Consider the following 21,288-nt stretch of genomic DNA (forward strand, 5'->3'; position numbering starts at 1 on the left):
CTCTCCTTTAAGGTAGACTGCTCATCTTCTACATATATTTCTTCCGGTGTATGTTACCAACAAACATCACTGGTCTAAGGTTCACGTATAATGGAAGTTCTTAAGAATACCCAATTTTTAGGAACACTGCATGTTTTTTTTCTTATCTGAGCTGCATGTTTGTCCAAGGGAAGATGAAAAGTGACATCCTAGACAAACCAGATTGTAGAGGAATGTTCCTGAGCTTGCAGCTGGATCACTGGTTCACATTTTATCTTCACTACCTATCTTTTATAGCTCTCAGCACTTTTTGAGGCTCTGCTTAAAGAGCAAACCCATATATATTAGTTTTAAGTACGTGCTGAGTCCGTGTTTAAGCTGTCAGATGGTGCCAGGAAGAGAAGTATGTAGATGTTAACTGCTCTGCAGTCTTTCACCTCTTCAAATAATAGACCCAAAAGAGACCGTGTCTGCTTTGACACTAGAGGGAGTCATCGCCTAAAAGAAATCATCAAGACTCCTGAAATAGCACAATTTACAACGATTTATGTGTCTTGGAAGGGAACGAAACACTGATTTCTTTTTAAAGTCTCTGTTTTTATTGGAATACATTATGGGAGGCCTCATTTGTTGCCCAAAATGCTCTTGGCCAGGGTGAAATTCAACCTTCATGATGAGGCAGGCAGATTCGGCTTGCACTGCACTGCTTTGTCTTAGCTGGGCTCTCCTGGGAGGGCTGCATGCAGAGGGCCTGGAGGTAGCTGGGCCTCTATAAATAGCTCCTTGCTGAATTCCTGCGTGAGCACATTTTAAGGCTGTGCCGAAGGATAGAGAGTTGTGTTGTTTCAATTCACTTGACACTGACACACTCACTCAGGTTTCCCTGTCTGGCTTTGGTTTGTGCTCAAAGGACAGACCATGGGGATGAAATGCCACTGCCTCACTCTGTATATATTTCTGCATAATTGCAAGCCTATAAGCAAAATAACAGCGACTGACTTAATGGAGGTGGGTGGGTGGGAAAGGTTGTAGTCCCTCAGGGTTTCCTTCCTACCTTTCATCTCTTTACCTTCACCAGTTACAGCATGGATCCTGTACTGTACAGAGGGTACACTCACTCACAGTAGGACTGATTCTATATCTGCAAACTGCGTTTTGCATGAAAGGACTACAAAAGTTTGAATACTTTCCTGAGAACTCCATAGCAGTGGAATTTAACCTAGGTGGGTATAATGCATATATTTTGCTGATTGTAGAGTTGAAAGATACATTTCTAAAGTAAGAGACCAGGTAGCTAAGAATCCTGCAAGTCAGTTGCACTAAAGTGGAGAGGGATTATTTCTATATCTGCAGTTTGCAGAAAACAGAAGCAGATGTATGAAGGAAAAGTAGGGCAGGAGGCAGACAGGAAGGAACAGATGAGAAGATTGGGAGAAAGGCTGTTACAAGATCTGGGGAGCACAATTTTTTGCTGAGCAGGGAGGTGCAGAGGTGGCTTTTTTCATTGCATTAAATTCTTTGAATTTTAGTGAGGTATAACATACAGGTTGATGGCCCCAGGTGCACTCAGATCACTGTGATGAAGGTTTTAAGAGACAGGAGGTCTGCTGTCAGAAGGTGCAAGTTACAAACACTTCAAATGGATGGCAGGCATTTAAAAGAATAATAAAATGTGTAAGTTACAGCTATCATGGCTGTGTTTAGAGTCACTTCTACTGTTATCTGAATTTATCCTTTAACAAGTTCCAGGCAGTGCTTTTTGTCTTTTTGGCAACACTTAAGATGTCCTGAGTCTCTGCTGAAGTGTGACTTTATCCACTGCTCCTAATGCATCATGCTGCGCCAGCTCAGCCATGTGCTGCTTCTAACAAAGGAACTTGCACAGTGTCTGTCTGCAGTTTCATTCTGCTGTATCCCTTGGACACCTCATCATTTGTGATTCTCACCTAAGGCCTTGAGTTACGTTTTGTTAGACAAAACAAGAAAATTGCATTGGGAAAGGTGCTGATGTGGTTCCTTTTGCCTTGCGGAACATAATCCTGCAGATCTGTATTTATTATAGCAGACCTCTGTTTAGACCAAGGAAGATTTCTCAGGGTGCTGTTTAAGACTTTCTGGTTTCTGCTGCAAATTGTTAATCAGTCCATGACAGCATAAATAAAATTAAAGGGTTTAATTAAAACTAATGAATGAGTGAATGGAGAATACACTGCATGTTCCACTTGCAAAGCCCTGGTGCTGTGAATAATTAAAATGTCACAAAGTAGATGTCTTAGTAAAAATGTTGGAACTGCAAAAACAGAGGCCCCTCAACTTTGGTAGTTTGGGAGGGTTTTGTTTTTCAAATTGGTTGAAATCAGTTTATGTAAGTTAGGGAAAGATGCTGAAATATATACAATGCTGATTTTCATTAGGAAGAAGTCAAAGTTGGAAGCTTGATGCCAAACAAATCCTGCTGCATTTTGGATCAGTTTCCACGTCTCTGAAGATCCAACAGTTTTCATACTATCTTTATTCTAAGCCAATATCAGCAAGAGGATTAGTTTCTTCTTTTGACTCATCTGTGACTGTACTTCTGCAAAGTTATTACAAATTATTACACTATTATTACTTGTTAATGTTCTATCTAATCAAAGCACAGGCATCATTTGAACCTAAAACTAGACTGAACCACAGCCTGAACTTTATCTGTCTTTGGCTCAGGTTTAATGTTTGTGACACGGTCAAATAACAGGCCAAGAAAATAATTTCAGCTGGACTGCTTTAAATTGATCCGAGTTCCTGAAGTTGGGATTAGAAACTTGAGGCCAAAAGGCTCATCAAACTATTGTAAAGCTCAAGACTAGAGGTTAGGCCCAGAATATCAGCTGTAGGAAGAATAGGGAAGCAGTTTTCATCTTGCTGCATTACAACGGCTTGTTAATGTTGTTGTCTGTGATAGAATGTTTGATACTACCCGATGTGATCTGATTTAAGGCTGGCATTCTACTTCTCCTCAGCACTGGATTTTTCCCTGGATCTCCTAACACCATGACATCTCAGGCAAAGAGTCTGTTGCAGGATGAAATAGGATCTGGCTAAATGTCCTTGCTACTGACATCACTGATGAAATAATGCTTCTGCATTCTGCCTTCTGTGACATAATGACCCAAGGTGAGCTTCAGTGAGGGATCTTAGTCTAGAGGTTTAACTGCACGTGCTGGGAGGTTTAAAAGCTACCATACCTCCATCAAGTGCCTCTGGAGGAAATGATATAATAGTAGACAGTATTAGATGCAAATTAGAGTGGGGTTAAAAAGGTGAAGATCATCTATGAGGTAAGTGGCTATTTTGTTGTATAATCCTAGCTCTATCTTGTGTAATTCTCTAAGATGACTGAGCCGATAAATTTAAGATTTTCCACCAATTCAGCTTGGTAGGTTAAGAATAGAAGAACAGAACAACCCCCAAATGGTACCATGCAGTCTTCAGTGTCCAGACTGGGCATACAAAGCCTCACTACTAATGATAGCCAATTCTTGGCTGGCTGGTTAGTCAAAGATCGGACTAGATTATGATAATGGCAGCTCTGAGCCTTAAACACTTATAAAGCAATGAGTAGAGTTTGCCAGGAACTCAAGTGAATTCTTAATGTTACATTAAATAACTTTTAAAAGTATGGAATAACCCTAACATATTTGCTGTTAGCTTAATGCTTTGGCATTATGAATCTGGTGGGAAAAGGTACCTCAAAAATGCTTTTCCCTCAGAAGAAAAGACTTTTCAAGTACACGGAGTTTTTATGCCTAACATTTTCTCTTTCCAGGTATATTTTGGCTTTTGTTGTTGTTGTTCATAAATTCTAATATTTTTGAAATAAAACATCAAGAATCTACCTAAGAAAAATCATAATTTTCCTTACACCTCATTTTTTGATGTGTTTGAGTTAGAAGGATTTATGAGGAAGAAAATGCAGGCCTTCCATTGTGCTATAAATCCCAAATATCTATACATTCTCAAAGCAGACTGGACTTTCTGGCTCACTCTATAGCATTAGGGGCCTTGGTTTCCCAGAAAGAAAAAAAAAACAAAAAAGCAACAATTGGATTTAATCAGGCACGGTCAGTTCCTCACATAAGTTATGCTGATTTATATGAATTCCTAGACTGTAGTGGCTACATTAATAATTAACTACAAATTAAAAATAATCTCAAGTGCAATTGAGAAAATATCTTCCCATTTGTTACTTTATGATTCCATTTCAATTAAAGGGTTCAGTACTCATTTGCAATCAGTGAGGGCTTGTGCGCTGCTCCTGCTGACATCACTGTAAATCTGGGTTGAGATTATTATGAAGTCAATGTCATTACTCCAGATTTACACAGATAAAGCCAAAAGCAAAAAAGAGTCCATCGACTAAAATATCCCCTTATCTTCAAAAAGCATCCGTTACATCTGCAATGAGATATCTCAGGGCAGCTTAGATTAAGCCTAGTTATTTGGCTTCACTGAGGCTCTTTGTGTGAATGAATCTTTTTAGACTTTTTAGATTCCATCCTAGGTGGTTAAAATTCATAAGAAACCTTCCATACACTGGAGCAAATCCAGGCGCTACAGAGCCTGTGCTGAGGAGTTTTTCATTATGCCAGTTAAGATTGCAAAAATCTATTGGACTTTTCCAAGCATGGATTAATTACTTATCTCTTCAGTTTATTTTTTTTGTTACTTGTGATCAACTCCTAGAACTGTAGATCTAGATTCCTTACTGAAGAGTCCCATGTTTTCAACTTAGATGTACTTTAATTCCTGATGTAATATTTTACTTCTCGGAGGTAGGAACTCTGCTTTGTATTTTGACATTTGCTCAGATATAGCAAAGCAGAGCAACACCATTGATTGGGTATATATAAAAGGTATTACTGTTCCTTCTGGGCATATTGAACTGAATTATTAAGCCCTGTAAAAAAAATACAGTCTTTATTCAGTCCATTCAGGACTTTGGCACAACTCTTTCCTGCAGCTTGTTGCAAGAATAAAAGAAAGCAAATCTGAGATTAGTTCACAGAGCCCGGTATTTTTGTCTGATAGCTTATTTGCATCCTTTCTGTGTGAGGAAATAGGAAACAGTGCTTCCAGAACTGCTGGATTATAGCAGGTTCCAGCACTAGGTAGGTTCTCTAAAGAAGAGCTAGAGAGAACATGTCCAGGTAGGCTGTTGGCACCAGTATGTCTTCACCCACTTCTAGCATACTTCCAAGTTGCTCACAGGAATGTTCAGAGTAAATTCTCCTGGAAGAGCCTCCCAAATGAGCAGCCTGATCTATTTGATTGTATTATTTCCTTACAGCAACTTGCAAGAGTTATTTCAGCATATCCAAAATCAGCCATGCGGGGAGAAGGGAATTCTTCCTTTTACTGAATAGGAGCCACCTTGGCTTTCTGTTAGGGAATCTTGGTGTTCTCCAAATGTTTTGAGTAAAGATGCATTGCTTTAAAGTCCTTTTCCCTGTAGAGTATCTGGGGACAGCATTCATTTATAACCAGAAATGTTATGACAAAATTAAACAAAACCCATCAAATTTTAGACTAAATATCAAAGAACTTTATGACAGCTAAATTTATTAGAGTTTAGTCAGCCTAAAGACACATCAGAAGCCCTGTACATGGGTCACGTACAACTATAATATTCCTAAACCCTGGAGAATACTGTGTAAGGAGTAACGTTAGACTTTTGCATCCAGATGATAAAGCAAAAAAAGAACAAATTTCATCTTTAAATCCAATATATTTGCCAAATCTGTTTTTTTTTTTTTTTTTTTTTTTTTTTTTTTAATCCAATTTGAATAAAGCCTGGTACTTTTTTATTCCAGAACAATCATACTCAGGCGGTGGGAATGCAGGCCCTGTGCAGTGTGCCAGTGGCCCAAGCCTGGCTCCTGTGCTGGGGTTAGTGCTGGGTGACTGGCTGCAGGGCTGTGCTGGTACCTAAAGACCTTATCTGCTGAAGGAAGGGAATCAGCAGGGACCTGTAATGCAGGGGGTGCTTTTGTATTCGTTGGTCACTCAGCCCGGCACTATCTAGCACTGATGCAGAAGGGTACTTGATGGGATGTTGTCTTTCCCTAGATGAACTAATGCTCTTCTCTCACCTTTGTGTAGTGCATATTCTGTGGCTCTTGGGAATGGGAAATGCTGTATATATTGGCATGCAACTTGCAGATGTAGGAAGCTGGATCTGCCTTGTTCTGTATTACAGGACATGTTTATAAAGAAGGGACGTCTGATGGGCCTTCCTGAGAGATGACAGAGATTGAGCGTGCTTAAGGAACAGAGATGTTACACAGCATCTAATGCACTCCAGTCTGTATTCAACTATGGGACCCTTCTCATAACATAGAATAACCAAGGCTGGAAGCAACTTCTGAAAGTTATCTCTACTCAAAGCAGATTATTATATCAGGGCTGTGTCCAGTCAAACCTTGAATATCCCCAGAGATGAAGATTCCTGAACCTCTTCTAGAGCCCTGCCACAGTGTTTGACTCTACTGAATGTGATTTTTTTCTCCTAGTATGTAGTTGGAATTAGCCTTGTTGCATCTTTTATACTGTTGCTCATAATATTCATATGATTTTAGACTGTTCATGCCAGTAGGCCATGGAGTCATGCAGTCATGAATGAAGTCCAATAAATAGGGCAGGATCAATACCTAATTCTACAAAGAAATCCTCTTAAGAAGGACAAGATACCAAAGTTTGTATTAATAGAGCCTTCCAATGTATACCTCTGATTTTATATCAGAGAGTTGTCAGTATCCCTGATACAATTTACACTCTATCAAAAACACAAGCCTCAGCAAGTACAGAAAGTGAAAGCAGTTTTGAAATGATCTGTGCTAGAGCAATTCCCTCCACAATAGGTCTAAGCTAACCCAAACCGATGCATGTTACACAAATGATTATAAATAGAAGCCAAAATTTTGTCAGACCAATAGTGCAAACTTAACATATTGGCCCCTTGGTGTCATTTGAAGAAAATTAATGCAGAGGGCCAAAGAGACAGAGTCTGCAATATGTAATGCTCCAGAGACATAGATGAGATTTTGTTCCTAGTGCAGCAGAAATAAATGCTCTTGGCAAGTCATAAGGGAGAAATAAGACATATGCGTAAGTAAGATTAATCAGTAAAGCCAGCATCTATCTCATGAGTCATATCTGACATCAAAAACACCAAGGTTGTCACATGTCAAGTTTGTGCTACTACGGGAAAGGAGAAAAAACAATTTTCCGTGCAAGTAGTGCTGTAGATCTGGAGAACACATGAGCACTAGTAAGAATGGGGGTAGTGTACAAAGTGAGGGCTTTATTCTGTCAGTAGAAAAGTGTGGAATGATGGCCTGACCAAAATCAGTAACAACGCTCCCCTGGCTATTAGTGGGGTCAGGTTTGTACACATGGAGTTACAGTGGAAGGGCTTAATTTCTCAGTCCCTAGTCAGGTAAACTCTCAAAGAACTAAACTGAAAGGTAAAGTAGATAAACAGCCTGAATGTCTGTGCTAAAAATGCTAGATATGTCAAACCAAATTACACAGTGAGCAGTGATGACTTAGTGTATGCTGCTTCGCCTCCCTTTGCAGAAGATTACTGTGTTAGCTGCTTGCCCTTTCCACAAGGGCAGAGAGGCATGGAGGGAGAGGTGCTGGGTTTTTATAACATCAGCTGTAGATCTCTTGATATGGTTAAAAGTTCGTGATGCATTGGGCACAGCTTTGCTCTGCATCAAAGATGCCTCTCTGCAGAGTCTAGGAGAAAGAACATCAGCAGAACCAGAAGCTGTTATTTCATGTGAAGGCAGAGAAGTCTAGTCTCTTTTTGTGAAGAAACATGTGCTTTGGAGGGAGCAGATACACAGACTCTTTACCTGTTAGTTGATGGAAGGGCAGCACCTTCTGCTCAAGACAGGTAGCTCAGTGATGCTCCAAATGGTTCCAAATCTTAAAGGCACAGTCTAGCTCTTTTCATTTTGTGGTAATGCTTCTAGAAATCCTGCTGTAAAATCAGAAAGATCAGTGTGATGGAATGGTGATGCAAGAGGTGTAATGCCTAAGGGATAACAGAGAGATTCTACAAGGGAAGGAAAAAAAGGACTGCTCACTCATCTCTGAAGATGTAGGCTCAGAAAGGAAACTCCACAAGGAGGGGATCTCCAGAAAGAGATCTTTCCCCAGTGGCAGTCAGCCCTTAAATGGGGTCTAAGAGAGGTGCAGCCAGGCTCCACCCATTCTGGTCACACAGCTGAACTGTCTTCCCCTGTGCTCACAGGGCTGGTGGGTCCTTTCCCCAGGTGCTCAATCAGTGGTTCAGGTTATGACTCAGCAGTTACCATACACCTGCCTAGAAGCAGGTTCCCCCGGGACTAAAATGAGAGGCCTCCTGTAATAAAAGCGCTTATGTCTGTCCAGCTTGAGCTAAACTGAGCTGGGATGCGAAATGTAGACAAGTTAAGGAGAGAACTGGTTGCCAAATACATCGCTAGATAAATGATGTAAAGATGGAGTTAAAGGTGAGGTTGTGTATCAGTCTCTTAAAGGTTAAAATTGTATTGTAATGAACTGTGCACTTGCAGGAAACTCTGAACACTGATTATATTGGCAAGATAACCTGTCATGTTAAGAACGTGCAATGAAAGCTTTGCTGCCTTCAGGTGATGAGGATGAAAACTTAAGACAATAAATATAGATATTTGGAAACCACCAGCCTCCAGCCTAGAGCTGCAAGTTGTGAGAAGGTCCCACACATATGGCTAATGCACAGATCAGTGCAGTGAATGGGCATATTCCTTTCCTGTGAGGAGGGAATGAATGGATGAGCCTAAGTGCTGATAAAAGTAACTGCTTCTGGAGTCCCAGCACAGCACAAGTGCCTTGGGACCAAGTACTTGCCCTGCATTAGCAAGTTCAGTGACTTGTGCCTCCCTGCTTTCTGGTCCAGCTTTGTGTTGTCTCATAGCAGAGACATCCTCTGCTCTGCAGCTGTCATAACACTTGCAAGCCACCCACTCTTCACAGGAGCAATTACATGTAACTCAACCCCTTGCCGTATGTGCAAACTGATCTTTCCCACTGCCCTAATTCAGGCTCCAAGATCTCTTTGTTTTTCAGCACTGTCACCTCCTGAGCAATTGCAGTGGTCCAGCTTCATTATTTTCCAATCTGTGCACTGGACTCTAAGACCTCAGATCTGCTCACCTTCTCCCAGGAGAACTCCACTTAAGCAGCTCAAACAGGGTGCTTTCTGCCCGAGATCCCCTCACCTGCCTCTTAGGGATTAATGGACAGGTTGATTTATGGTTCCTCTAATTGGATCAAGCTATTTGTCAGCCATAAATTTTGTTTCTGATTTGTCTCCTACTACAGAAATGTGCAGTAGAGTTGAGCTTATAGGCTGGAACTTATTTAAGCACTTGTTTCAGTTTACTGCCAACCTCCTTTCCACGTCTGCACTGCTGCATCTCTTACTATATATTCTTTGAATGAATAGTGTGCACACTTTGACCATGAAGAAGAGCTGTGAGAAAAGAGGATCCCACTCCTGGAATCCAGTTAGTTTTGTATTGTTCCACTCTGCATTTTTAGACTAGGAAATTTTCTCTGCTGGGCAGACCTTTCCTGAGATGAGGCTGTAGCTGTTGCCATTGCCACTGTTCAGTTGACTTTCTCAGCTGGTGTGGTTTGAGCTGAAACATTTTGCTTCAGATTCAGATTTTTGTTGCTTTGAAGTTAAATGTTTGTATCCACTCAGAATTTAGCTATGAATCATCTCCCCTTAAAAAAAAAAAAAAAAATCAAAAAAAGAGAAAAAGCCCTAATAGATTTTCTTTCTCAAAAAGATATGTATGAAACATTCAGTTTTGGCTGAAACAAAGCATAGATGGGCTTTTAAAATCAATCATATGTTTTATTTATCCTGCTTTATTCTGTACAACTTTTGCAAAAAGTCTCTGGAAAACTACTGGAGCTGGAAGTTCTCCAAAGAGACATACATGTGGTATGGAGCATCCCTCTGACTCACTGCCTGGGGAGTCACGAGCCCTGCTGGAAGCGTTCGGCATCTGAACCCGGGCTGTCACATTGGAACACTGAACTCAAGCTGCCTGTGGTGCCTTTGCTGCAGGGCTCTGCTCCCCTGTTGTATTTGTACCACGGCCAGGTCCTTCTAATCTTGCTGAAGCTGGAGGCTGAAGGAGTCCTTTTGTCCTATTTGACTTCTATGGAGCTATTGCAGGGAAAGTGCCTGTGCTGCTGAGTATGGCACCAGGTTGCCTGGGACTGCCTCCCTGGGTGCAAGACAGTATTAATTTCCTTTTAGTGCCTTCATGGCAGACCTAATAAACTCAATTTGCAGTTAGGCAAAATGTAGTGAAAGACTAATTCATATTTATTTCCTGTTTTCATGGCTAAAAGTGTTAACCTGCTCTAATAAAAGTGTTCCAGAGGGTATTGTGTTTCACGGTTAAAAGTAGAATTCATAGGCCAATGCTTGAAATCCAGAATTAGGCATCCAAACAGAGGTAGTCTAAAGACAAGACCAGTTTGGAGTAGGAATCCTTAGAAATAGAATTCTGGGATCAAAAATAAACCTTCTGGAAAAGCCAGCCATTCTATGGGGCTTTCATAGAGTGTCACAAAAATATAGGTACTGATATGTAACAGCTTGCACTTCCCTGTTCTGTGTCGAGACATGTAGGAAAATGCTGTTGTGTGCATGGTGGAGAAGGACACAGAGGGCTGATGAATTGGCTCAGTGTCATGAGGAGATGGTGTCCAGGTGGCAGTTTGTCATTGCTATACATGTCTGGGATGCTTGCTGGGAAAGGCCCTCGAGTGAGTGCTCAGCAGCTGTCTAATGCCAGAAAATACCAGCAGCTGGGTTGTGCCATGAAGTCAAAAAACCTTATATCATCAGCAGAAACTAAAAGTAATGTAGAAATGAACCACTAGGACCACACTGCCTGAACTGTTCTCCTCTCAGGCCCTTGGGGTCAAATATGTGCAAGCAAAAATCTCTTCCCTGAGTGTAAATGAGCTACTCTGCACAAGCCTATAGCTGTGGTGGTCCTTCTGCCTGTTTGCTGCCTGCAGGGCTGCATCACATGGCAGTGCAGAACTGGGGAACTGCCTGAGGGAGACCAGGGCTTCAGGTGGCAGAAGTACTTTTGTCTCTGAGTACTGTGAAGGGAAATGGCATTACAGCAATTTTTCAGGCCAATAGATGGTGCTCTCCACCTGGTTTTCTGGCTTGAATTGAAAGTTTGGAAACAGTCTGAAATAAATGCTTTCAATGTAGTTGACTGTGGTAATTTTGTTTATGAACTGGATTGAACTGCCCAATTACAGAACTACAAACAGGCTTTAAAAACTCTCTTCAGAGCAGACCTGGCCTGATTACTTAGTCAGATCTTTTTCCACTTGCAATTAAGATTTTATTTAAATGATTGTTAAACAAAAACATCATCCCCCATGTACAGTGTGCTGCTGGCAGCCTGACAACATGTAATGTTTAGATGATAACCCAATGGCATTACACTACCACACAGGAACAGAGCACATTCTTAAATATAGCTCCAAATAAGAACAAAGCATGCTCTTAAGCTTACTGATGGCTTTAGATTATCAGATTGTGACTAACACATACAACAGGTGGTAGGTAAATCAAAACAGAAATAGTCCCTTCCTTGCACTTTGGACCTTGTATTTGAGGTAGAGGTTCCCCCTCCTTACGGGAGCCGTGGCTGAGTTGGGTCAGCTAGATGCAGACTTGCTAGATCAGCAAGTTGATCTGGTCTGTCCCACAGCCACCCAGCTGTCCGGCCCGGCCCAATGATGAATATGAGGAGTACTTTGCTACAGTATGTGCCTTTTTTTTTTTTTTTTTTTTTTTTTTTTTTTAATTCAGCAGTCTGAGATTACACTGGCTGCTATGCAACTGTTTCTCTCTTTTTCAGATTTTATGAAGTATTCTCCGAAAGTATTTTGGTTAGCTTCTTTTTGCTGAGAGGTATTGTGTGTCTCCTGCTCTTGTGCCCATTTGTGTCATCCCATCCTCTTTCTACTACCAACTCAGCTGTTTGTTGGGTCCATCAGCTAAAACATTCAGTTCACCAGACTATGTGAAAATTATCTGAGAGGGCCAGCAAAACCCTTTAATTCCTTTAGCAACAGTGAGCCTGGAGCTCAGTTCAGCTGCTCAGGGAACTGCAGGTGGAGCCTCCATGAGCCTTATTGTGCTCATCCTGAGTTTGACAGTAAAATTCCACCTGAGTGCCACAGGAGAAATCTCTGGTCTCCACTTGTACATGTGGCTATGCAATACAACACAAGCACAAGTTTTGTTGCCTCCTCAGAGTTAAACATAGCAATATGTGGTTCAAATAGCTACCTGTTGTCTGTGTACATCACTCTTAGGAAGGCAGTACTTTAAAGGACTCACAGATGCTTACAGGAAGGCAGTATATTACAGAAAGGGATGTGCTGCATCAAAGACAATGCTCTGCAAATGCTACAGCTGAGAGTAACTTCCCAGCTGCCTCTTGATTTACTTATGATCAAGGGTATGTGAGCTGCAGCTTCCTTCCTTTACTTTTCCTTGTCAGAAGGACCTGTTTAATGCAAAGCTAGGAAGTATGACAGGAGGTTTTCTCGTGCTGTCTCGGTTGTTTACGTGGACAGCGCTGTCTTGAGTCGCTCTAATGGAGGTGGGGAGCACATCCTCCCATGCTAGCTCAAGAGAAAGTGTCCATGTTAAAGCTAGCAGGAGTTTCTTGTTAACTTCCCTTCCCCCCCCCAAAGTATTATCACAACAATCTAATGCATTTTTATGGGTATGAAATCTTCCTCTGATTACCAAACTGAAAGTAACACGAGCAATTTGTTCCAGTTAATAACCAGAGGGCTTAGCTTGAAATCTGTTGGAATGAAAGCAAGTGTAAACCAGATGCGGAAAGAAAAGAATTGCAACCTATTTAGGAAGTGTCGGAAGTTTCATGTGGAGATTCTTCTTCAAAACAAGTAATAACATGTTGAGAGCATGCATCAAATCCATGATGCTTTGTCCTTCCAGTGGAGAAGCATTGCTTTGATCAACAGGTGTGGGAGCAAATTAAGATGGCTGGATTGCACCGTTGTTTCTCTGGAATAGGCTTCTCTAGAGAGCGTTCTGAGGTTGCCATTATTTTATTTATTTGTCTATTTTTAGCTCAATGGCCAATAAGAAAAACACTTATCAAGGCTACCTTGGGCTTTATTTTGTTTCTTGTTCTTATCGTCTGTGTACTGAAAAGCTCAGAAGAACACAGATGAATACTCTAGTTTCCATTTGCTTGTAGATGTAATAGATCGTACCGAAATCAAATTGATTCTCTTGCTTGTTTTCTCCAGGATGTTGGTTTACCTGGTTACCCGCCCAAAAGTTTCACTTACTCCCGATTCCCTAGTGATATCCTAGAGGTAATTGGAATTATTCAAAGATCAAGAATACAAGACGATTGAGGAGAAGAGAGGAAATTCTCTTCAATCATCTGTTCTGAAAGAATCTGAAGTATGGAGCCTTGATTATGGCAAACTTTGCTCTTTGTACAGTAGACACATAAGTGCTTCTGTTAACTGTAACTGCAGATTGGTTTGAGACAGAAAGTTGGTCAGTATGCAGATTCGCCAGAGTCATCTGTTCAGAGGCAGATGTTAGCAACAGTGTGTAAGTCCAGAAGCTAAATGGTGTTAACAGCTGTCTTGGGGTTGCATCTAACAACAGCATTTTTCTAAGTATTGGATCAGTGCCAGCAAGGGAACCCCAGCCGTGGTTGTCTTAACAACGCATACAACAAGTGCTTAGCTCTGTGTATTTTTGCTGTTACCTTGCATGCTTGCTGGTGCTGCTGTTCTTTGTCAGGAAGTTTTATGTATCCCAGAGCACCCCATCAGTGTCTGGGCACTGGAGGCTGTGTGTCCACTTTGCAGTGTTTATTTCTTTGAAGCTGAGTGGGTGGTAGCCGTAACAAAGAAGCTTCACTAAAATGAGGGTGGTTTTATTTTCCTCTGGCATGTTTCTTTCTCATGCATTATTCAAAAGAGTCTAAAAGCTTCTATCACTGGAAGTTGGCTGTGGGGCATGGGGACATCTTTCCATAAAGCTCAGTCTTGACAGAACTTCACATGATAGTGTATTGGCCTGCTGAGTTCTACCCAGTGTAGAGTGTCCCTAGTCTCCATAGGCTTTACTAGCTCAGATCCTGTACCAACACACAAGATGGATTTATTGCTACCTACAGATTCATACAGATTTTTGGCTTTTTTTACTACTCAGGTGGGAATGGGCAGAATTACTTGGCTGCTATACTTTATCTGCCAGTTATTTGGGTGAATTATAACTTTTAGCAGACCTACAAAAACAATAGTTAAACAAAGCTTGCTTTCTTCCAGATCATTAAGCCATTTAGTATTGCATTACTCTCCAGATCATACCAGCTATATAATAATCTGACTATCTCTGTTTCTGGAGAACTAAACCTTTACTGAAACACAAAGCAATGATCAGAGGTGTGGATTGCACTTATTTAACAGAAGGAACATAAATCTGGACAGAAAAACTTTGAGAGTGCTGTGAGAAAGTATTAAATTAAAGCCACCTTCTACCATACACTCAGGCATATGAGTAAAGCACTTGCTAAAGAAATAGGTATCAAGGAGAAGAAATTCTCTGTTCCTCAGATATTTAGAAGTGCCAGCCATTTCAGGAGGGTCCATGAGTAGAAGCGTGACCCTTCTTACTTTCATGTAACAGACATTCCTTGACTCCCTGTGCAGCAATGTGGATTCAGATAGGGCAGATGGGAACTGAATGAATCACAGCATTTACAGTTTGCTTGGTAGAGGAAACTTTTTCTCCAAAACGTGCATCATGTTGTGGAATGGTTTCAGTTCAGAAAGCTCAGTGTATCACAGATTCTGCAGCGGCCCTCGAAGGCTGGTTTTCTGAACTTACATTTTTCCTACTTCATCTATCCAATCTACTGTTTCCTAAGTTGGATGAGTGGTCACCTGTGACTCAACATTATTGTCATCTGGAAGACTTGAAACTATTTATTAAGTCTGGTGTCTGATCTAGAATGGAAAGCAATTGGATCCAGTTATCACACCTGGCACAGACTGGATCTGCTTGAACACGAGTGGAGTTATGACATTAGAACTGCAGCTTCTATATCAAAGATATCAGATGGGAACATAGCTCTGCACCTCCCTGTATGATATCTGTGATTTGACCACTGCAATAGGGCTGGCTGTTTCTCTTCATGTATGCAGTCTCCGTGATCACACAGCAAAGCAGAGAAGCAAGGCAGGCCTTCAGCAGGGTACTGGCAGCGTGGCTGCTTTTCTTTCCATTACTAGAACAGATACCCTGCTTCATTTAAATTTACAGTGTAATGAGCTGCATGCAATGTTTGTAAAAAACAACAAAAACAAAACATGGTTTTGAGTGAGAGGACAAGAGAGTTTAGGCCTAGGTCTGCTAAACCAGGAGTTATTTCTATTACCACTTGTAATGCCTGCAGCTATGTAGGCACTGGGCAACCACTCAAGACTTAATAGTGGTTGCAGAGATCAGAAGCTGTTGGGAAAGCTCTGTGGCTGTCCTGGCAGTGGAGTGAGATCCAGCCATGCACGAGCTCACGCACACATACTGGCCAGCATGCTACAGTGTTTCCCAAAGGGCTGTGCAAAAAATAACTCTAAAAAGGAAATGGTGTTGTTGAGGATATTTTCAGAATGCAAAATAAACTCTCGTCCAAGAAAAGGTATTACTCTGGGAGGAAGCCAGAAACTGAGCACACCCATGACCTGCAATGACCGCACCTCCTCTCTTCTGATCTTGGCTTGCTTCTAGCCTCCTCAGAAAGTGCAGCACTGAAGGCCAGCAGCTTCTGCTCTTACTCATCTCTACAGTGAAAAGAATTGTCTGTTGGGGTACTGGGCTTGAAAAGTATCTTGCCTTGGTGAATAGAAAACCCAGCAAAAAAAAAAAAAAAATCCTACCCTGCACTTACAGGCCTCCTTGTGAAGAGGAGGGGAGGGAATGCTGCAGAAAAATATACTTGCTGAACAAGAGTGAAACATGTAATCTCAGTCTATTCTCCAAGTACAAATTCATTTTTTTTTTTTAATATATCTCTATATGCTTTTCCCAGACATTCTCTCAAAATCTTTCTGTTGCAGTTTTGTTTTGTTTTTTTTTTTTCCCTGTTCTACACATGCTGGTTATACAGAAGAAGCAATAGTTTTTTTTTTTTTATATAACAATCCTTTATTGAATCTTATTACCTTTAACTGTTATTACTTGGATGCAGAAGGATGCTCTGTATCTCTTTTACCATCCATTGTCATTCAGTAACCATGTCACTCCAGTGATTTCCTTTCAGATTACTGGATTTATATTCAGATCAAATTGATGGGGAAAAAAAAATAATCTCCCTTCTACAATGATGCAGTATTAGAACAGCTTGAGAGACCCAGTTCCTCTGGGCATCCTCTTCTCCATCTACTCTTCAAAAGCAATGCTTTTCTCAGGTCCCCAGATAGAGGAGCTCAAAACCCCAACCATCATGAGTCTTACTGCTACAGCTACAGAATCATAGAATCATTAATGTTGGAAAGACCACTAAGCTGTCCAACCATCTACCCATGTCTGGGACTGCTCTAAACCATGTCCCTCATTGTATCCTTTTCTTAAACACCTCCAGGGATGGTGACCCCACTAGCTATAGGTAGCCCATTCCAACACACTACCACGCTTTCTGGGAAGAAGTTTTTCCAATATATATTAGCACTGCATCCAAAACCACGTACAGTGAATCAGAAATCAAATTCTGTTTGTGGTCAACACTTGGATTGTTTGCAGACACTCTGAGGCTATAAGTGGCATTTTGTGACAGCAGGGGTTTCCCAAGTATGACACTGCATATTCTGTCTGGGCTGCTCCATTACTACTCTTCCAGGTGGCTTCCATTGGAGAACAGCCAGCTTGAATGAAGATTGTTAATTCCTGGCCTTTACTGGTGCATGCTCGTGGAATGGGTTGAAATGCATGTTCAAATGTGTGATGTGAAAGTCTTTTCATAGCAGCTCAACTCCCTGTCTTGTGTCTTTTAGCTCTCCATTTGCTTTACAATATCATGGTCAGGTTGGTTGAAAAGATGACTAGAAACTCTACATAGATAACTGGAGAGAGAACGTTGTTGGTCCTCTCTACAGAATAATTCCACTATAAAACACCAGAGTCCTAACCTGTCCTTTCCTTCCCCCCCCCCCCCCCCCCCCCCCCCCAAACCCTTGATTTTCTGGATTAAGTGCTAGATAGAAGATTTCCTTAAGGCAAGCAGTAGTTCTCAGCTGACCCTCATGGAAGACCTTGCAGCAGCTTGTTTGACCTTGTTAGAGTGGTGTTGCTGAACCTGGCACTCAATCACTAGAGGAAATTTTTTTTATTATTTATTTTACACTCTGGGAGAGATGGAGATGGCTTTTCAGAAAACTTTGCACTAAACATCCTTACCTCCACTATGCTGGCCTTAGAGAAACCATACAGGAAATATCAGCAGGACTGGGCTGTATCTAGTGGCCAAAAAAGGGTGCTGGAAATAGTTTCAGCAAACATTCCTAGAACCACCAAGGTTGGAAAAGACCTCTAAGATCATCCAATCCAATTGTTCACCTATCACCAGTATTTCCCATTAAACTATATTTCTTAGTACAACATCTAAACATTTCTTGAATACCTCCAGGGATGGTGACACCACCACCTCCCTGGGCATCCCATTCCAATGCTTGATCACTCTTTCTGAGAAGTATTTCCTAACATCCAACCTGAATCTCCCCTGGCGCAGCTTGAGGTCATACTCTCTAGTCCTATTGATAGTTACACTGGAGAAGAGACCAACACCCACCTCACCACAACCTTCCTCCGGGTAGTTGTATAGAGTGATAAGGTCACCCTGAGCCTCCTCTTCCCCAGAGGAAACAATCCCAACTCCTTCAGCCACTCCTCATAAAGCTTGTAATTAAATGTTTTTCATAGAACACCTTTAAAATAATAATATCAAATTGTGCAGTTTTGCCTCCATAACAGCACAGGTGGGTCAAGCAGAGGGTTTTCTTATCTGTGTTCTAGGGAATGAATGACTTTTCAGAGCCCTGACAAACAGCACACATCCATTTTCCCACTTTATTGGAACTAATTAGCTGTCAGTGGAGGAGTGTCCTCAAAATGATATATTCATTTCACTGAGCACAAAGAGCTGCCCTTGTTTCACATCTGTACATGATTACATCTCTTGAACTTTAAAGCAGCCGTCTTACAGGTTCATTTTCTGTAGGAACTCAGGAAATTACTCAGGAAAGCCACTGACACTACTACCACTTACTGCCAGATCTCTTTCACTCCTCATGTGAAGAAGCCTATTACAGGGAACTGTTGGCATGTAGCATGGTCTATGGCAGCCCAGCAATTAGTGTGGAATTTATAAAGAATGATTGCAATAGTCTCTAAATGCTACCAGTTGATGTGTGCTCTAATGGCCTATGAAGCCATTCCCAAAGATTATGGCCCTTCCCACCCACCAGTAAGTAGTAGGAGATACTACAAATTACATTGAGATGACAAAGGAATTGATTAGGTGTTACGGAAATAATACATAAAGGGAAATGTAAAATGATACTTGTATGCAAGTTGTTACTATAGCGAGGGACTTGATGGCTCTACTGTTGCCTCAAAACTTTGGCGTTGTTTCCTGCTGGATAGAGAAGCCTTTAAAGAGCTGAAAAAAATGACTTGTCTCACTTTTTATTGCATTTTAATCTAAGAAGAGACTTGGCTTGGAACAACTGAAACTCATTCCTCTTCTAGTTTTTTTCCTGATAAAAGTGAATTGAAGGACATAAGGTGTTTTCTTTAGTGCCTTGCCAGTAACTATACAGTAATTACTTCCAAAGGGCACAGAGCCCACCAGTGTTGACTCAAATGAAAAACGTGGGCTTTTGATATGATGTTGGTTGATTTTTTCCTTTAATATTCAGCATACTGCTTTGGGCTATTATCTCACTAGATCTCAATTCTAGGCAAGAGTTAATCCTGCCAAAACTTGGATGGGAAGCAGCCACTAGCAGGTGTTTCAGGAAATGGAATAGGTTTATTGAGTTACTTTATATATTAAACCTATGTCCCAGCAAACCACTACAGTCACTGTGCTACTGAAGTTGCTTTAGTAGATCTATAAACACCTAACTCCTATTTTTCTGGTAAAAGAAAACCACACTTTTTAAAGCACAGCCTTGTTTGCTTGAATGCCACTGCAAAACAAGATTTTGTAATTTTTCCTCAGAAGTTTTCTTCTTGATTTCTGCCCTTCATAGGTAATATAATGCTCCATGATTCAGGAGAATGTGATTCTTTTGGCATATCACCAAGCCAGGTCAGTGCAATTTCTGGCATAAAATTAACAAACATTTAAATACTACCATTTTGGTAGAAAGTCACACAGATATATATTCTGGTTCAGGAAATAAATCATTCAAACTTTTCATTTCTTATATTTCCTTCTTCACATTCACTGCATGGGAAGTCCCTTCTCTCAAACTATTAGTACAAAAAACAAGTAGCCTTTGACATTGTTCTCAAAACGTCAGGAATTTTTGATGTCAGTGGAGAGTGGTATGACAGATACTTCAAAACCTAAAGGAGTGGGATCTGAGGGAGTGCAGATAGAAGAAACTTCTCCGTCCAACTTTGAATGACTGGTGTTTCTTTGTAAAAACATTTCTGGGGTAAAAGTCAGTGTGCATTTTGCTCTATAAAAATAGAAAGCAAGCACTGCAGTACTGGTGTCTAGACCTGTACTTTCTAATCTTCCTGCAACTTCAGAGGGTGTAGAAGAACATGTCTGAAAAGGAAGTTTGGTAACTCAAAAGCATTATGTAGCACTGACTAAAAGATGGCTTTCAGCTGGTGGATCTTATCTATGAGTAACAGTGTTCCAGTACTGTTGGTTCTGTGGAGGTCAGTGCTCTGGCAGGCATGGAGCACTCACGCATAATGCCTACCGTGCTAAAATTGGTGCAGATTTGGCATGGAGAAAGGTGCATTAGGGCTCTAACCCTGAAGGGCAGCAGAGGGAAGCTGGGGCTTCCATATCTAGCTTCCTGAATTCTCAGTGGCATGATCAAGACAGATGAACGTAAGTACCCACTTGTCGGTAGAGGAATGAGGTGACAAACGGTAGACAAAAGACAGGCTAAAAAAAAAAAAAAGGGCAAAAGAGGAATCCATTGAATGGCCAGATGATTTGTCTAATCAGAGTGTGTATAGAAAATGAACAGTGAGCCCTAGTGCCTAAAAAAAGAATGCCAGAGCAGAACGGTGTTGTCAGCTGACCTGTGCATAGCAATTAATAAAAACAGTAATTTCTCCTATGTTTGGAATGAAACTGTGTTTACATCTTCCTCTGGCTTCTTTAGTAGTGCTAGAGTAAGGACCAGGAATAGCTGTCCTCCCTTACATGCTTGGAGCCCCATTAGGTGTATGCATTGGCCGTGTGTATGGTTATGTTTGTTTCCTGAGGGGACTCCCACCTTCCTAGCTGGAAGAAGCGAGCCCTATTGTGTTACAAATGAAGGGAAAATCTCCTGCAAAAAAGAGGAATGCCTGGATCCTGTAACAGTTGCTTGGCTTTTAAATCTTCCCAAGATTTCCTGGAAGCTGGAGAGTTGTAATCAACTAAACCTGAATACTGGACAAATGCAATGCAGTGTTTGGGTTGTTTCAACAGGTTGTTTTTTTCCTTTAATTTAAAAATTATTTGTTGGAGGGACAGACTGAATTAAATCAAATTGCCAAAAGACCACAGGGGATCTCTAAGAGATCTGAGTACATAAACCTCAGCTCCCATTGGTTGGGCAGCTTTGGAGACTTTAATCTTTGTTGCTGTTTATTTTTTCATAGCTGTCATTCTCTGTAATTCTAATTATGGGTTTTGTTAGTGGAGTCATGAAGCGCCTGCTGGCTCAGAGTCCAGTGCTTGGGAACCTTGAGATGACTGGTTGAGTTGTGACAAGTGCATATCATTCCAGTCTCCCCAAACCCCTCTACAGGATTTGAAACAGCCTTGACAATTATTTGGCCAGCCAAAAGAGAGACAGTACCAAAATTAATAAAATGTGGTCAAGCAAAGCAATTTCCTTTGCCTTTCCCTGTCCTACTTCCCTACTTTATTTTGCCTTTTGTTCCCC

At 41.1% G+C, this 21,288-nt stretch overlaps 1 protein-coding gene and 1 long non-coding RNA gene across 2 annotated transcripts in view; one reads left to right on the top strand and one right to left on the bottom strand.

The window, feature by feature from the left end:
- Window positions 1–2,955, bottom strand: part of ERCC6 (ERCC excision repair 6, chromatin remodeling factor) — a 54,308-nt gene extending 51,353 nt beyond the window's left edge. Inside the window, exon 1 of the mRNA XM_040702654.2 lies at window positions 2,936–2,955. The gene's annotated coding sequence lies outside the window, so the exon portion shown is untranslated. The remainder of the gene's footprint in view (window positions 1–2,935) is intronic.
- Window positions 2,956–3,131: 176 nt separating this feature from the next.
- Window positions 3,132–21,288, top strand: part of LOC121111074 — a 57,890-nt gene continuing 39,733 nt past the window's right edge. The window contains exon 1 of the long non-coding RNA XR_005860753.2: window positions 3,132–3,296. This is a non-coding gene — a long non-coding RNA (uncharacterized LOC121111074). The remainder of the gene's footprint in view (window positions 3,297–21,288) is intronic.

The sequence above is a fragment of the Gallus gallus genome, chromosome 6 (genome assembly GCF_016699485.2).
Source record: "Gallus gallus isolate bGalGal1 chromosome 6, bGalGal1.mat.broiler.GRCg7b, whole genome shotgun sequence".
Lineage (NCBI taxonomy): Eukaryota > Metazoa > Chordata > Aves > Galliformes > Phasianidae > Gallus > Gallus gallus.